The sequence below is a fragment of the Scleropages formosus genome, chromosome 1 (assembly GCF_900964775.1).
Source record: "Scleropages formosus chromosome 1, fSclFor1.1, whole genome shotgun sequence".
Taxonomy (NCBI): domain Eukaryota; kingdom Metazoa; phylum Chordata; class Actinopteri; order Osteoglossiformes; family Osteoglossidae; genus Scleropages; species Scleropages formosus.
Genome location: NC_041806.1, coordinates 47,529,734 through 47,547,552, shown reverse-complemented (window position 1 = coordinate 47,547,552; position 17,819 = coordinate 47,529,734). Strand labels below are relative to the sequence as shown.

The 17,819-nt window shown below is 44.8% G+C and overlaps 1 long non-coding RNA gene across 1 annotated transcript; it reads left to right on the top strand.

Moving 5' to 3' along the window:
- The first annotated feature begins 15,241 nt into the window (after positions 1-15,241).
- Positions 15,242-17,139, top strand: LOC114911861 (uncharacterized). Its single transcript, XR_003797993.1, has 3 exons — positions 15,242-15,468; positions 15,804-15,873; positions 17,080-17,139. It is a non-coding gene; the product is annotated as an uncharacterized LOC114911861 (long non-coding RNA).
- Positions 17,140-17,819: the final 680 nt, after the last annotated feature.

The following is a 17,819-nucleotide window of genomic DNA, read 5'->3' as shown; positions in this document are numbered from 1 at the left end:
AACAATTCTAGTATTTTCGTGTTCAGACGGCGAAAGAATAACCCGATTGAGGAACTAAAACAGTAATAAGGTTATACTGAATAAAAAAATAACAATAGAGGAGTATTTTTTTTCAGTCTGATACCTAGGCTATTTACGTCTGCTGAGGTCCATTTCTGGACGAGTACGTATTTAAGTATAGCACTGACTGAAGTAATTTGTGCGCTTCGAATTCCAGATTCCCTGTGCTTTTGTTTCTTCATTTACACTACGATACAGTTCGTTTAGCAGAAGGTTTTTAATGTTTCGAAGCACAGATAATGTTACCAATTGTAATATACACGTGCACCTGGTGATATGAACATCGCGAACATACATTTTAGAAGATGCATGCATGCACGAGTTTATTTCTTTAGTTTAAAATGCATTTCAATGCGTCCTACGGTATTTGCAGCAATTTCCCTGCCGCAGTGCATTAATGATGTGTTTCCGTTTCGCGCCACAAGGCGGCAGTAAAACACACTGACTAGGGGGTTGGGGGGGGGATGTACTTAAGGCTCCAGAAATCACAAAGAACCAAAGAACACGTCGAGGTTACGATTTCTTCTCTCAGCGACGTTGCCATGAAGCACGTAAAGTTAAGTTACAGTACCTATAGTGCAAAGTTTAAGGAAGTGTACCAGAAACTTCTCTTAAAAGTACAATTTCTTCAGAAGATTACTAAAAGTAACAGACAGAGTAAATGTAACATGTTACTACCTACTTCTGCACCCAGTAAGTAGACAAAGTCCTTTGATTAACTAGTAAAACAGAGATGCTAGAATAGTGTTTCAGTCTGATAAATGAACTCTTCCCCGGGTTGAGGACTATACCGATACACTTTCGTGGGTTTGTATTTTAGGTAAATTTCCCTGAAACAAAGAAGCTTTTTAAAAGAATTCCCCATGGAGAAATTTAGATATAATGACCTGATGTCCATCCTGTCCAGGGTGTACTTCGCATACCTTTATCCATTTAGCTGGCACTTTTCTCCAAAGCAACTTACAATGTTAAGCTCCTCATAACTACTTTCCCCATTCATACTCCTGGGTAATTTTGCTAGAGTGATTTAGAATAAGTACCATGATCAAGGGTGCTACAGCAATAGGTGGGTTTTGAACCAGCAACCTTCAAATCTAAAGATAGCAGCTGTGCTGCACTATCAGTTGCTTAGGTGTCTTTTGTGGTTGGGATGGGAATAGCTCCAGATGGCCATAACCCAGATTTTGACAGGTGGTTAATGACAGCGGGTGAGTGGTGAACCCTATCAGTTTGTCAAAGAAAAATTTTAACGTTGAATTGTCCGTGTATACTCTCTTCCACAGTTAAAACTGCAAATTCAGGTGGATCAACTTAACACTTCTCCAATGAGTACAGAAGAAAGAGCGAGGCTTATGGACTCTGAAAGTCTATCAGCAGGATGGTCGAAAAACGGTAGAAATGGCGAAGCATTTTTTTCACACAGAGACACCATATAATAGCTGACACTTGGGCTCAGGGACATTTTCAGTTTCGATTACTTGCACTCCTTGTGTTACAGTGTTTTTGACTGTGTACCTGTCCTGTGATCGGCGAATGTTTTTTCCATCTTGCACATTTTGGTGCTGGCCGTGTGTTTTGAGTTAAATGCACGTTATGGACACAAGGCATCACAAGCAGCAGAAAGTTATTGTATGTTCATATCCAAAGACATTTACTTAAGTTTCTTTCTGAGCTTAATGTGAACATATATGTATATGATTGTAAACAATTCTTTGCTTCTCTACAACTAACTCCAGGTGGTGATAATTCTTCAGACGCTTGGTGGAAACGGCTGACATTATACAGAAAGCCATGTGCACACTTCCTTTTTAAAGGTAAATAGTCCAGGTATTCATGTTTGTTCTCTATATAATGTATTTTTCAATGATAAAGTGTTTATTTTTTATATTAACAACAGAACTGGGTCACAATATTTAAGATAGAATCAGTACACTGGCTCCTTATGTTACAGGTATGTAATCTATGAATTTTCAAGCATATGATCATTTTCAAATTGATTTATTTATTCTTAATTATATTTTTTAATTTTCTTTTTTATATCTGATTTGTAGGGGGTGCAGTGGCGCAGTGGGTTGGACCGCAGTCCTGCTCTCCAGTGGGTCTGGGGTTCGAGTCCCGCTTGGGGTGCCTTGTGATGGACTGGCGTCCCGTCCTGGGTGTGTCCCCTCCCCCTCCGGCCTTACGCCCTGTGTTGCCGGGTTGGCTCCGGTTCCCCGTGACCCCGTATGGGACAGGCGGTTCAGGAAGTGTGTGTGTATCTGATTTGTCTGTTGAGGAATGAAACTGACATATTTCTGTGTCCTGCTGTTGGCAACAAATGCACTCCAACAGAACAGGAATGTAATAAAGTATTTTGGTTTATTCGAGCTGTATCCAAGACTTACAGAACTTCTAAATATATTGATGGATATCTGTTAAACTAAAAAACTATAGTGTAGTGGATATAACTTCTAGTCCCAGCTGTGTTCATAAACTGAAGAGCCAGTGTACCAAAACAACGCAAATACAATTACAATAAACAGCACAATGGCAAAAGATTATAATGCAGGCTGAGTGTTAACTTTGAGAGAATAAAATTAGAGACTTGAGTCAAACACATATTTGTGGAGGGGACAATAGTCAACATGTGTTCCATACCTTTATGTGAGATTTAATTTAACAGGTGTATAGAAAACTTTTTGTTCGTGATGAGATTTATTTTCAACCGCTATGAACATGTAAATATGACATAATAAGTAAATAATGATTTTTTTCTTCTCAACCTGCTGTTACAGGTGTTATATATATATATGTACGGCTTTAGCATTCTTATGGAGATGCCTGAAGGGATTGTGTGTATTTATATTTTTAAGAAGACAGCCTGTTTGTTCCTCTCCAGGTAAGCAGTTATATTTTCAACTGCTCTGAACACACAGGTATTTTCCAGACTTCCGCTTAAAAAGAGTAAAACTAAAAAGCCAAATGACATCACCATTCCAGAGTTGTTTGTCCTATCAAGTCTTAGCCTTGCTGCTTTAATCAAACCAGGTCTCCATGCTGTAAATGATCAAATATAACCAGGGCTCTGCTACTGGTGGTGTGTGAGACCCTCAGATCTATTTCACATCAAGTTGACTTTCTTCAGGAAAAGTCGCATGTCAGCATGATCTAGAAAGTGTTCATTTTGTATATTTTGCCCTTTGTCCATCTCCCCAGTCAAAATCCATGTCTTGGTCAGGGGCATGACCCTGAACTCCCACAAGACATTCATGAGAACGCTGGACATGTCCTTGGAGGAGTCTACCCTGGAGGAGTGCAGTGTGATCCTGGTCTTCTGTTCCATTACCACTCGGATGGGGACGGCTATAGAGGGGACCATGAATGTCATTCCAGGTGATCTTTAGATCCACATGCACTGTTTTAACGTTTATGGCCTTTAACTGTGTGTAACAAAAATCACATATGACATACTGGGGTGGTGACAGCGGATGGGCTTGTGGATTTTATTACACTTCTTGTCCATATTCATTAAAGAAAACGTAAAGATAAGTAATAAATTGAAACGATATGCTGTTTGGTTAAAAAATATTTTTACATCAGTATGCAGTGACTAGGGGCATGGTGGCGCAGTGGGTTGGACCGAGTCCTGCTCTCCGGTGGGTCTGGGGTTTCAGTCCTGCTTGGGGTGCCTTGTGACAGACTGGCATCCCGTCCTGGGTGTGTCTCCTCCCCCTCCAGCCTTACGCCCTGAGTTGCCGGGTTAGGCTCCGGTTCCCCGTGACCCAGTATGGGACAAGCGGTTCAGACAATGCAGTGACTATAAAAAGTAACCCCACTGGACTTTTTTGCATTTTATTTTGTTGCAGTATGGAACCATTAATGCATTTAAATGAAGAATTTTCGTTGCTCATCAACAAAAGTGCTCTGTAATGCCAGAATATATAAAAAAAAAACACTAAAACAGAAAATAATTGACCCATTGTACAGTGTGCAGAGCATGGAACAGAAGAGCATGGAGTGAATCGACATCCCAGCTTTATGTCTTGTCATCTGTTGTACTTTTAAGCAAATGGTTTGTGATAACAAAATGCTATTTAACATGTCTTCAATGTTTGAGAAGAACTGCTGCAGCTTATAAAGGATTAGACACTCATATTGCGTAAATACCAACAGAGCATTATTGGTCTGAATGGTATAGTTTATCTTATATTATGGAAAAGCCATAAGCTGTAGAATGTTTGCAAAGATACATGAATTAGCGTAATCCAGGGGTAGGTCCTGGTGACCCTATTCCGGGCAGAGTAAACGTTCGCTTGTTCCCATTTGCCATAGGGGTTTTTCAGATCGTTTTAGTCTAGATCCTCACTCCAGACCTGGTCATCATGGGAGACCCTACCAGGAGCATACTGCTCCTGACGATGTAGCTCTGGGGATCCCTGGATCACGCAAGCCCTTCCGTCACAACAAGACCCCGATTCAGGAAGAGAGCATTTACCCCAGGTGGAGGAGTTTAAGTATCTTGGGGTCTTGTTCACAGGTGAAGGGAAATGGGAGCGTGAGATCAGTTGCAGACTGGGAGCAACGGCAGCAATAATGCAGTCACTGTACTGGACTGTAGTGATGAAGGAGGAGCTGAGCCACAAGGCAAAACCCTCTATTTATAGATCGGGCTACGTCCCTTCTCTCAGCAATGGTCATGAACTCTGGGTACTGACCGAAAGAATAAGATCGTGCATACAAGCAGGTGTTGGGACTCACTCTCTGTGACAGGGTGAGGAGTTCGGACACCCAGGAGGAGCTTAGAGTAGAGCCGCTACTCCTCCGCATTGAGAGGAGCCAGTTGAGATGGTTTAGCCATTAGGTAAGGATGCCCCCTGGGTGCCTCCCTTTGGAGGTATACTAGGCACGGCTGACTGGGACGAGGCCCCAAGGTTGGCCCAGGACCCGCTGGAGGGATTTTATCTCCCAGCTTACCTGGGAGCAGCTGGGGATCCCCCGGGTTCAGCTGGAGGAAGTTGCTGGGAACAGGGATGTCTGGACTTCTGTGCTTTCCCTATTGCCACCGTGACCCTAGAAGGACAAGCAGGCAAGAAAATGGATGGATGGTAATAAACTAAGTAGTATTATTTTAATTTTTATGAATTATTTCCTTCCATCCATCTATTACAAAAAGGCACCCAGGGTAGTGTTATAATAAGTATTATAATGTAAGAACAAATATTTAAACTCTAACACTATTTGTTGCTACTCTTGCTATTTGTTTCATTTTTGAATTTGACTTTTGAATGATTTTGAACACATTTTTCTGATTTTGTAGAGGAATTGGCAAGGTGTATCCATTTTAATCCTGTTCCTCAATGTTCTTTACTGTTTTCATGCATACCATGACCTATTATTGGAACCAGTGTTGTGTTTATTTGTGGGTCATCCAGCCTGAAAAATAAACTGATTATACATCCACCATAATCATAATTCTTAAAAGGCATATGCATGTATTATAATCATGGAACAAGTAATGAACACTTGTAAAAAGGCAGCAGTTTTTTTTCTGTTAATATATTATAGTTTCTGACATGAGGCTGTACAAGTGTTAATCATAAAAAAACTGACATGTCTCTAATTTATCTGTTAGTGTGTCTATCAGTGGACTTACTAACCTGCCTAATTCCTCTCTTTCCTGACAGATGAAAAACCTGCCATTTTGGTGCTCATGCACCACAGCTGCAACCCTGATCACATTGATGACATCCCAATTAAAGCATCTAAGAGCAATGTAGTGGTTGTCACCCATTGTGTTTTCCATGAATCGAGTGGACTGATAGAGTGCAAGTTAAACCAACAAGCAGTGAGTGAAGTGAGATCTAAGCTTAAATTCTACCAGAGAAACACTTTATAGATAGAACACATTGGATGTAGCGGGTTAACAACCCCTCAAATAAAAAATATAAATGAAAAACAGCTGTATTCTAAGTATGAAGTACCCATTAACTGATCATTTTAAAGCTTGTGTGTATTAATTTTACCAGTTTGGTTGGAATGGGGGGGCACAGTGGCGCAGTGGGTTGGACCGGGTCCTGCTCTCCAGTGGGTCTGGGGTTCGAGTCCCGCTTGGGGTGCCTTGCGGCGGACTGGCGTCCCGGCATCCCGTCCTGGGTGTGTCCCCTCACCCTCTGGCCTTTACGCCCTGTGTTGCCAGGTAGGCTCTGGTTCCCTGCGACCCCGTATAGGACAAGCGGTTCAGAAAATCTGTGTGTGTGTGTGTGTGTGTGTGTGTGTGTGGTTGGAATGGGTTTCAGGTGTGATATGATTTCTGTAATTTTGTATTAGTGTGTTACAGTGCATTTAATAACTATTAATTCTGTAAGCAGAGAAATCATTAAAAACAACTTTACTCACTACGTGGACTGTTTTTTACTTTTGAATGAATGTGTATTCAGACACAGTGAAGTAAATGTCCCAGGCTACAAAATATATATTTTTTAAAGTTTTAGATTTGTTCATCAACACAATATTCTCCCTCCCGTCCTCTGAAAACCACAGACCCTTGGCAGCCCTCTCCTCTCAGCGTAGAACATACTATTATTATTTAAAAATAAACTATTTAAAATAAAACAGGGAGTAGTATTGTTATCTTGTGTACAAGGTCAGTGCAAAACACATGTTTCTGATGAAATTTTACCATATTCAAGGTTTTGCACTTATTTTGCATTGGGCAGGGCACTGTGGCACACCAAGTGGTGCTACTGTCTCACAGTGCCTGGGTGGTGTGAGAGGGCATGGGTTTGATCACTGCCCAGTCTGTGTGGTATTTGCATGTTCTTCCTGTGTCTGTGTGGGTTTCCTCTGAGTGCTCTAGTTTCCTCCCACACTCCAGAGACATGCAGTTCAGGTTCACCCATTGTGTGTGTGAGTGTGTGTGCGCGCGCGCGCGAGTGACAGAAATGTTGTGTTCCACTGATGGATGCATAAGTGACCCATTGCAAGTAGTGTATCTAGCAGCGTAAGTTACCTTGGTGAATAAGATGTTTACTAGCTGTCCTAGTAAACGACTTAATATTAATTAATCCATCCGGACCGTCCTGCTCCCAGGCCCCGTGGTTATTATGTAGCCTCAGGCTACCTAATAAACGTTTAGCTGAACGACATTTATGCTCTAATTTACGACATTCTAACTTTTTATTGCACGAGTTGATTCGTTGAACCATGGCGAGTTTCTTACATTTCGAATAAGTTTAGTTGGTGGAGCAGCAGAATCAAGGGTGAATTTTAGCACCGAATTATATAATCTAGAGCCAGCTGATCAATATCTACAGTCGTGGACTCCATGGACGACTCCTGCCGCCCTGCGACGAGCACGGGGCCTGGGCGCAGGACGGTCCGGATGGTCCTGGTGGAAGGAGCGGATCAAGTACGGATCTAACACATCTCGAGCAGCCACCCAACAACGTTCCTCTGTTGATAATGAATATCATTACCACCAACATACACCATCATAGTCGACACAGCATTATCAGCCAGAGAACTAACATGAGCCGCCATGTCGGACACGCACGTGGGAAACACTTAACCTTTACATTTTGATTCCCAGGCCCCCGAGCCTTAACATTTCGGACAGCCGAATCCCCCAAAATGAGCACATTATTATTATTATCATTATTATTAGGTGAACTGCTTAGAGCCGAAAATCTATTTTGGGTTTGGACGGGAGAACCCGAACCAGGAACCCGTAGCTTAAGCTTCGCTTTATTCGACTTCTTACTCCCAACCGTAACCCAGTCGCCGTGAGAGCGCTCCGGTGTACCCAGCTTCTCGTTAGCAGTACTGGGGCCTGTAACTGTCGACACCGAGTTCGACACTAGGGAGGCATCGGGACACACTGAGTCCAACCAATTCTCCATTTCTTGTATAGAAATCAAATTCTTAATGTGCTCTTCTAAATCGCGGACCTTCCGCACCAAGTCATTATTTGTTACGCATTTTGAGCAAATGAAATGTTCTACAATGTCAGCAGGTGCAACTAAACAAAACATGTTACATGATACACAACACACAGGTATGCCGTCAGACGATACATTGAGGATAGAACTTATGTCGAACAGGGACTCCATTCTTTCCAAAGATGCCGTCTCAGTAACCGGTGTGTGACTCGACGCTCTGCCTCGCTCTGGACGCTCTGTCCTCAGGTAAACCAACGAAACGGAACACATGGAGAAAGAGGAGCTCTGCAGAGACCAGGGAAGTCGGGAGTTTTGGGAGAGGTATCAGATGACAGGCCCTTGAAAATCGATCAACCATGGTCATAATTGTGGTCTTACCATCTGAAGGAGGGAGATCAACTAGGAAATCCAGTGCAATGTGGAACCAGGGACGATTCGGCACTGGCAGGAGCTCCAGAAGTCCCACAGGTTTCTGATTGGAGGGTTTGGCTTGTGCACATACCTGGCAAGCCCGAATGTAATCTTGTGTGTCCTCAGGTAGAGACAGCTACCGGAAATGACTTCTGAGAAGGGCCCGGGTCTTACTGTACCCTGGGTGGCTGGCAGCAGGATGATCGTGTGCCTATTGGAGGATAGTGGCTCTCATGCTTGGGGGTACGTACTGTTTCCCAGTGGGTTTACCTGGAGTTCGGGTGCTGGGGCCTGGGCTCTGGCTAGGTCCTAGCTGAAGTCCCACTGCACTGGTGCCACAAAACAGGACTGGGGCAGGATGTACTCAGGCTCTCTCTCCTGGGGGTCTCGGTCATGCATGCGAGAGAGAGCATCCGCCTTGGTGTTTTTACTACCTGGGCGATAAGACACAGAAAAATTAAAACGAGTGAAGAAGAGAGCCCACCTGGCTTGTCGGGGGTTAAGGTGCTTCACCTTCTGCAGGTATTCCAGGTTCTTGTGGTCCGTGAGGACCAGGAACGGGTGCCGGCCCCCCTCCAGCCAGTGCCTCCATTCCTCGAGGGCCATCTTCACTGCTAGGAGTTCCCGATTCCTGATGTCATAATTTCTCTCGGCCGGGGACATCTTGCAAGAGAAAAAGGTGCATGGATGCAGTTTAGGTTGGTCTCCCAGGCGTTGAGACAGTATGGCTACCACCCCAGTCTCTGAAGCATCCACCTCCACCACGAACGGGACCTCCGGCTCAGGATGGCGGAGGATAGGTGCGGTGGTGAACTTCTTGAGCAGATCGAAGGCCTGTTGTGCCTCCTCCGTCCAAGAGAACCGGGTTGTTTTTGAGGAGGCCAAGGCTGTCAGAGGTGCGGCCAGAGTACTAAAGCTTCGGATGAAGCGGCGATAGAAGTTGCGAAACCAAGGAATCGCTGTAATGCCTTTACCGTGGTTGGTTGAGGCCACTGGAGAATCGTCCCTACCTTCTCGGGATCCATAGCCACCCCCTCCCTGCTCAGGATGAACCCCAGGAAGGATACCTGGGTCTGGTGGAAAAGACATTTTTCCCCTTTAACGTACAAATGATTCTGCAGTAATCATTGCAGGACCTGCCGAACCAGAGCCACATGTTCATTCATGGTTGGCGATAGATCAATATGTCATCCAGGTACACTAGGATCCCTCTATTGATGAGGTCCCCTAGGACATGGTTTACAAAAGCTTGGAAGAGACTGGGGGCATTTGGAAGACCAAATGGCATTACCAAATATTCATAATGTCCAAGGGTGGTGCTGAATACCATCTTCCATTCATCACCCTCACGTATGCATACCAGATTGTAGGCACTGCGCAGATCTAATTTGGTAAACCACTGGGCTCAGTGGACCTGTTCTAAGGCAGCGGTGATTATGGGTAGCGGATGAGGATACTTTACCGTGATGTTGTTTAGACCTCGATAGTCGATACAGGGGCGGAGTCCTCCATCTTTCTTTTCCACAAAGAAGAACCCAGCAGCGGCAGGGGAGATTGACGGTCGGATGATCCCTGCAGCAAAGGCCTCCTTGATGTACTGCTGCATGGCCTGTTGTTCTGGGATGGAGAGAGGATAGATCCATCCTCTAGGGGGCATCGTTCCAGGCAGCAGGTCAATCGCACAATCCCACAGCCGATGTGGAGGCAGTACTGCAGCTTGTTCCTAACTGAACACCTCAGCCAGGTCTAGATACTTGTGGGGGATGTGCACCTGTGAAGGAGCATCTGAGCGTTCCACTGAAGTAGCTCTGCAGGGAAGAGCTAGACAGGATTCACTACATTGTGCTCCCCAAGACACCAAGTCCCCAGTACTCCATGAAAAAAACAGGTTCGTGCAGGGCTAGCCAGGGAAACCCAAGAATTATGGGGCTCTCTGGGCAAGAGATTAAAAAAAAATTAGAGTTGTTCTTGATGAGGAGTGGGGGGTGCGGTGGCGCAGTGGGTTGGACCACAGTCCTGCTCTTTGGTGGGTCTGGGGTTCAAGCCCCACTTGGGGTGCCTTGTGATGGACTGGCGTCCCATCCTGGGTGTGTCCCCTCCCCCTCCGGCCTTACGCCCTGTGTTGCCGGGTTAGGCTCCGGTTTCCCGTGACCCCGTATGGGACAAGCGGTTCTGAAAATGTGTGTGTGTTCTTGATGACAGGCACCAACCCTCATGTAGAGGGGTTCCTTCTGGGTGTCAGCGTAACCTTTTCCTAAAGGTTGCCCATCCAGGGCGATCACCTTCATCCGCATTTTACATTGTTGGTAAGGCAGATGGTGAGCGTGAGCAAAGCCGATATCCATGAAACAGCCTGCAGCCCCTGAATCTACCAACGCTTGGGTTTCAATCAAATGTGGGCCCCAGGAGATGGCCATGGGCACGGAAAGACGGTCACATTGGAGCGTTCCACTTACCCGGGGTTCCGGACAAACAGGGCACTGGACCCTGAGATGACCGGGTTCTCCACAATAGAGGCAGAGATTATGTTGGAACTGGCGCTGCCTTTCAATGGGGGTCAAACGACCCCGGGCGACATGGGTGCGAGGGACCTGTTGCTCACAGGTTTCTCTGTCCCGAGTGGAACGGTCCAGAGCGACCACAGCTTCGATGTACTGATCCAGGGTCCATTTCTCACCCCGGAATACTATCTTCCTACGCAGTTTGGGATCCAAACCACGCCGGAAACAGGCTAAGAAGGCGTTCTGATCCCAGCCGCTTTTCTCTGCTAGAATCCTAAAGTCCAGCGCATAATCAGCAGCAGGGCGCCCCCCTTGGGTCAAGACGAAAAGATGTTCACCGGCAGTCAAGTCGAAGCAAGGGATTCCAAACACACAGAGTGGAAGTGGGCTTTAAAGTCCTCATCGGAGAGCTGAGAACAGCACCCCCATGTGGCTGTAGCCCAATCCAAAGCTCAGTCGGTCAAAAGGGGAAGTACATACACTATACGGCTGAAGTCCGTGTAATATACGTGGGGCAAACTACAAAACATGAGCTTGTACTGTAGGAGAAAGCCCTCACAGCAAGCAGGAGTGCCATCATACCTGGTAGGCGGGGCCAGAAGCAGGTCTTGTTGGAAGCCCGCTTCAGGGAAGAGAGAGGGAGGCGCGTGTGTGAGGTGTCCTGTAACTGGCGCTCAGCGTTCGTTTTGGAACGCGTTAGTGAGACCCTGCAGGCGAGAAAGGGATTGCTCATGTGCTCTTAACAGTGTGTCCTGAGCTGCTGGGTCCGATGATGTGGAGGAAGCTTCTGTCATGGTGTTACCCCAGCGCGGTTGCGTCGGACCCAAGTGTGGAGCACAGGAAGCTTGGTCATGGGGCGGTTCAGTAGACATCGTCAGAAAACAGGCAGAGGGTCACCGATATGCAAACAGAAACCAAAGGGGCAAATCCGAGAATCGTAATCCAAGACACAGGCGAGTGAGCGAGACAAACTGAGGAGCGCAAGTGATCGATGAGGCTGAACAAAGTTCTGCCCCGTCGTGTTCTGGGGCGTCTTTTTATGCGATCGCTACCTGAGCCGCCGCAGGTGCTCCTCGTTGCGCTGAGGGGGCGTGACATTAATACGTTGCTAGTAAATGGCTGTGTTCCAAAAGCTCTTAAAATCGCCGTTATTAGACCCCTACTAAAGAAATCGGATCTGGACTGTAATAACCCATGTAATTATAGACCGATCTCCAATCTACCGTTTTTATCCAAAATTCTAGAAAAAATTGTAGCGTCCCAAATTGTAAAATATCTTAATCACCATAATATATTTGAAAAATTTCAGTCTGGTTTCCGCACTGGTCACAGCACTGAAACGGCACTTACACGTGTGGTTAATGATATTCTCATTTCTTCTGATGCTAGTCAGATCTCTGTTCTTATGTTACTAGACTTGAGTTCTGCATTTGATACTGTAGACCATAGTATCCTACTGAGTAGACTTGGAAACCTGGTTGGATTAAGAGGTACTGTTCTGAAGTGGTTTGAATCGTATTTAGCTAACTGTGAACAATTTGTATTGAAATCTGACGACAGCACCCCGTCCATCTCTACTACGCTTCAGTATGGTGTGCCACAGGGCTCTGTGTTAGGTCCATTACTGTTCTCAATTTATATGTTAAAGCACAATGTTAATTTACGTTTGTATGCCGATGACACACGGCTTTATGTATCGTTCAAGCCTGATGAACCATCACATGTGGTGTCGTTAGATAATTGTTTTACCAGTATAAAATTATGGATGAGTAATAATTTTTTTATCTCTAAATGCCAGTAAAACAGAGGTACTTGTGGTGGGTGGTGATGCTAAAACTCTTGACATAATCAAACCAATCTTTACAACAAATGGTATTACCTTCAAGCGTCCGGATTGTGTCAAGGATTTGGGTGTTCTGCTGGATGGAAAGCTGTCATTTGTATCACATGTAAATGCTTTGACTAAGTCGTGCTTCCTTCAATTAAGAAGCATAGCTAAAATGCGGTGATTCCTTTGTAGACGGGATTCTGAGAAACTGGTTCACGCTTTTGTTTCCAGCAGGCTGGATTACTGTAATGCTTTATTGTTGGGTTGTCCGTACCAGACTGTATCCAGGCTACAGTTGGTAAAAAATACTGCTGCGAGAATTGTTACTAGAACTAGGAAGTACGACCATATAACACACACACACACACACACACACACACACACTTTCTGAACCGCTCGTCCCATACGGGGTTGCGGGGAACCGGAGCCTACCCGGCAACTCAGGGCGTAAGGCTGGAGGGAGAGGGGACACACCCAGGACGGGACGCCAGTCCATCGCAAGGTACCCCAAGTGGGACTCGAACCCCAGACCCACCAGAGAGCAGGACCCGGTCCAACCCACTGCGCCACCGCACCCCCCTGACCATATAACACTGGTACTTAAATCCTTGCATTGGCTCCCGGCCAATTATAGAGTTGATTATAAAATCCTACTTTTGACCTATAAGGGAATACATGGCATTGTTCCAGCTTACCTTTGTGAGATCATTCATTTTTATATTCCAGGACGATATCTCCGTTCAGGGGGGTGCGGTGGCGCAGTGGGTTGGGCCACAGTCCTCCTCTCCAGTGGGTCTGGGGTTCAAGTCCCGCTTGGGGTGCCTTGCGATGGACTGGCGTCCCGTCCTGGGTGTGTCCCCTCCCCATCCAGCCTTACGCCCTGTGTTGCCGGGTAGGCTCCGGTTCCCCGTGACCCCGTATGGGACAAGCGGTTCTGAAAATGTGTGTGTGTGTGTGTGTATCTCCGTTCATTAGATGCAGGTTACCTTAAAGTACCTGTGATCAATAAGACCTCAGTAGGAGGTTGTGCCTTTAGTTATAGAGCACCTAAACTGTGGAATAGTCTAGCAGTTACTGTCAGAAATGCCCCGTCTGTTTCTGTTTTCAAATTCCGACTAAAGACTTACATGTTCACTCAGGCATTCCACCTCGTAATGTAATTCGACCTGCCTTGGTTGTTTATTTTATCGCCTTTACAAAAATGCATTTTAAATTTCCTTAAGTAACAAATTACTGACTCTGTCCTATCTTCTTGTTGAGCACTACCTCGCTACATAAGACCTGAGGAGGCCAGCCAGTGGTAACAAATGAATCCCGTGCTGACAGAGGATGATGTTCATCTGCCATGACGATCGAGATGTTCCATGCCGAGCTGGGGATCCCAGATGCCATTTACCAACATTATAATTACTTGTGAAACACTGACTTACAAATTGTTACTTTCTAGAATGCCCAGGAGGGGTGGGCAACCAATGGCCCGTGGACCCCCAGAGGTTTTTTTCTCCCTCAACCTTCAGTTGGGAGTTTTTGTTCCTTTCCCCGGTGGCCAGTAGGTATACTTATAGCTCTATAAGATCTTCATTATGGTAGCCATTAGTTAACCGTCTTCTTTGTTTGTATTAATTTTTCTTGCTGTATCCCTGTGTCACCGTGCTGTGTGTCACTGCTTGAGAAGAGCGCTCTATCAAAAATGAAAATAATAATAATAATAATATATAGAGTTCATTGGAAGTTGCTTTGGAGAAAAGCATCTTCTGAGTAAATGAAACCGCCTTGGGCATTAAGTTTACGTAAGATCAACATGTTCCTCTCACCTTGACGTAAAGACTGCTCCAGAACATCAACATTTTTCCAAGTACATCACCAAAATGACTAATTCAAGAAAAAGGAAAAACAGAAATTCAATCAAAGCTCTTGGTTCCTGTTGCTTTTCCTGCTGGTGTATTTACTGTGCAGCCCTGCATGCTGGTATGCTTGGGGAAGCAGTCTAACCTGTTTGAAATCCAGTTTGCTTAAATGAAAATGCAGTTGGTAGCCATTCTATATTTCATACATTCTTCCATTTTTAACAGAGCATTTTCATTTGCATGCATTGCATTGGAGTGGATCTCTGGAATCTGAATTTAATTTAATGTGCATTATATCATTTGTGTTTCATTTAATGCATGAATAAATACTTTGGTCTTTGTGAGAAAAAGGTTGACTACAGACCACATTTCTCAGTTGAAAGGGCAGATATTATGCACATAGATCCAAAGAGCTATACTCAACAATGCGCGGAACAACTTTGCACCTGAAACAACCACTTTCCGTATTATACCCATCATCCTTCCATCTTACCACATTCATCCGTCCTACTTGTGCCTAAAAGATTTCAGTGAACAAATGATGTGGGAGGCATATTCTATATTTTTTCTGGAACATGAGACAGCAGTTTATTTCTGTTTCATTACCAAAAGTGAAACTAATGTGATAGTGAAAGTGAAAGAGAATGTTCTGATACAGTAAAGACTGTGACTCTCGTCTGAAAGAAACACTATAAAGCAGGGTGTCAAACAGCCTCTGTAGAATGGGGAACTGCATGTCAAATGGCTGCAAATGTCCATCTACTGGAGATGAAACTTACCAGGAAACCACTAGAAACAAAAAATCATTTTGTGAGGACTGCTGCTCATGTTGCTGTCCAGTTGTTTTGCCTTCCAGAGGACAGCACCAGATCCTTCCTGAAGAAAATGCTTCAGCTGATAACACGGTAGTTATATGAATTCCTGTAGAATTTACATTTAAAAATGGATTAAAATATTGAGTAAGCCTCCAACAGCAGATGTGCTACTTCTGTTGTAGACGTTTTATCACTAATTGATTTATATTTAAATTAACCAATGCTAATTAACAACACATCTAAAAAAAGTACAAATTAAATGAAAAAGCACATACGAGTAGCACAAGAAATGTGTTGATTGATGCTTGAAATAATGTCTAATGAAATATCATTCATTGAGTTTCACTTTGATTAATGTAACAGCAGGAATGTTATAAATGATATTCAATCAATGTTTCTCTTACAATTTCTACATTTTGCTATAGGAGGTGGGAAACAGAGCTGTTCATAATGCAAAACCAGAAACAGAGTCTGCAATTACAGATCAACGTAGAAGTAAGTCCATCACTTAGAGTTGTGTGTCTAAAGAGGAACCAAGAGCCTCTCCTCTTCATACTGCGGTAAATACAGTTATGAAAAATGGATTAGTGTGGAAGAAACAAACTACAGATACACAATGTAGGGAGCAACTCAGTGTTTCAGTTTCCCAGTAGTGTGTCAGAATGTTATCCTTGGTGTCACTGTGGACCTTGAACGTTCTTCCTGTGTGAGAGACACACTGTTCACATGAACTTTGAGTTTAACTTAACATGAATATCGACCGTAACTTGAGAATACTCCCTCGGTAGTTACCCCACTGAATGCTGGAGATGAGTTGGGAATTCACACTACCACAGAGTATCAATACCATTATTACTTGTAAACAGCCCTAGAACTGTTGCTTAATGTAGAATGCCCAGGAGGGGTGGGCAGCCACTGGCCCTTGAAGCCCCAGAGGTTTTTTTCTCCCTCAATTTTCAGTTGGGAGTTTTTGTTCCTTCCTAGGCATACTTATAGCTCCATGAAAGTGTTATATTGTGATAGTCGGTAGGCAACTGCCTTCTTTGTTTCTTCATCTGATGTATTTGTTTTACTTGCCTTATGCCTGTGTTAAAGCCCTCTGTGTCACTGTGTGGGAAGAGCACTCAATAAAAATAAATATTAGAATAAATTGAGTTTGTTTCAATGATTTCACCCTGGTGCTGCCACTGTGCAAGGCACCCGGGTTCCTGGAAGACAGCTGAGTCAGTACAAAAATGTAGAGACAGGACCACCATCATCTTCATCTCACCTCTCTGACTGACAGCCTCAGCAGAAAGGATAGATCATGGAAATGCAGATGTATCATCATGTTGTCCTTTATCTGTCTGTGCTGTATGGTTGTTTTCTCCAGATGAGTTGGAAACCACTTTTAAAGAATTTTTCATGAGTATTTTAGAAATTGGAGGGGGCGCGGTGGCGCAGTGGGTTGGACCACAGTCCTGCTCTCCGGTGGGTCTGGGGTTCGAGTCCCACTTGGGGTGCCTTGCGACGGACTGGCGTCCCGTCCTGGGTGTGTCCCCTCCCCCTCTGGCCTTACGCCCTGTGTTGCCGGGTTAGGCTCCGGTTCCCCGCGACCCCGTATGGGACAAGCGGTTCTGAAAATGTGTGTGTGTGTGTGTGTATTTTAGAAATTAATAACTGGCTCTCCATTGCAAACTGATCACAAAGATTCTCATACAGGAAGCCCAAGGAATTCAGCAGAGAGGAAACAAGGCCTCATCTCAAAAAAAAAAGTCTCAAAAGTTAATCTTTGAATTTCAGTATTACTGACCTCTGCTCACTGTCATCTGAGTGTTTGCTTGCATCTTGAAGTATTCTGTAATGAAGCATAAATGAACAGTGTGATTCACCGATTGCTAGTATTTAAACTTAAACTACCAGTATGCCAATACCAGCTGAACAGACACAGACACACAGACACACACAGAGTCTGAAACCGCTCGTCCCAAGTGGGGTCGCAGTGAACTGGAGTCAAACCCGGCAACTCAGGGAACAAGGCTGGAGGGGGAGGGGACACACCCAGGATAGGATGCCAGTCCATCACAAGGCACTACAAGCAGGGCTTGAGCTCCAGACCTACCCACTGCGCCACCGCGTCCCCCTTAACAGCTGAACAGTAACTATTATTTTACCTTAATTCATAGGCAATGCTCTACACCATCAACTAATTTAAACTAATCTCCAGGCCTCAACTTTTTTTAAAAAAAAACATTTTTAATGTTTTTGCACTTGCTCTGTCTGTCCAGTCAAAGTCCATGTACGGGTTAGCAGCTCCACCCAGAACACCCACCAGACATTTATTAACAAGCTGGACATGTCCCTGAAGGAGTGCAGCCTGGAGGAGTGCACTGTGATCCTGGTCTTCTGGCTGGTTGTCACTCGGATGGGGACAGATATGGAGGCGGCTATAAGGGAAATTC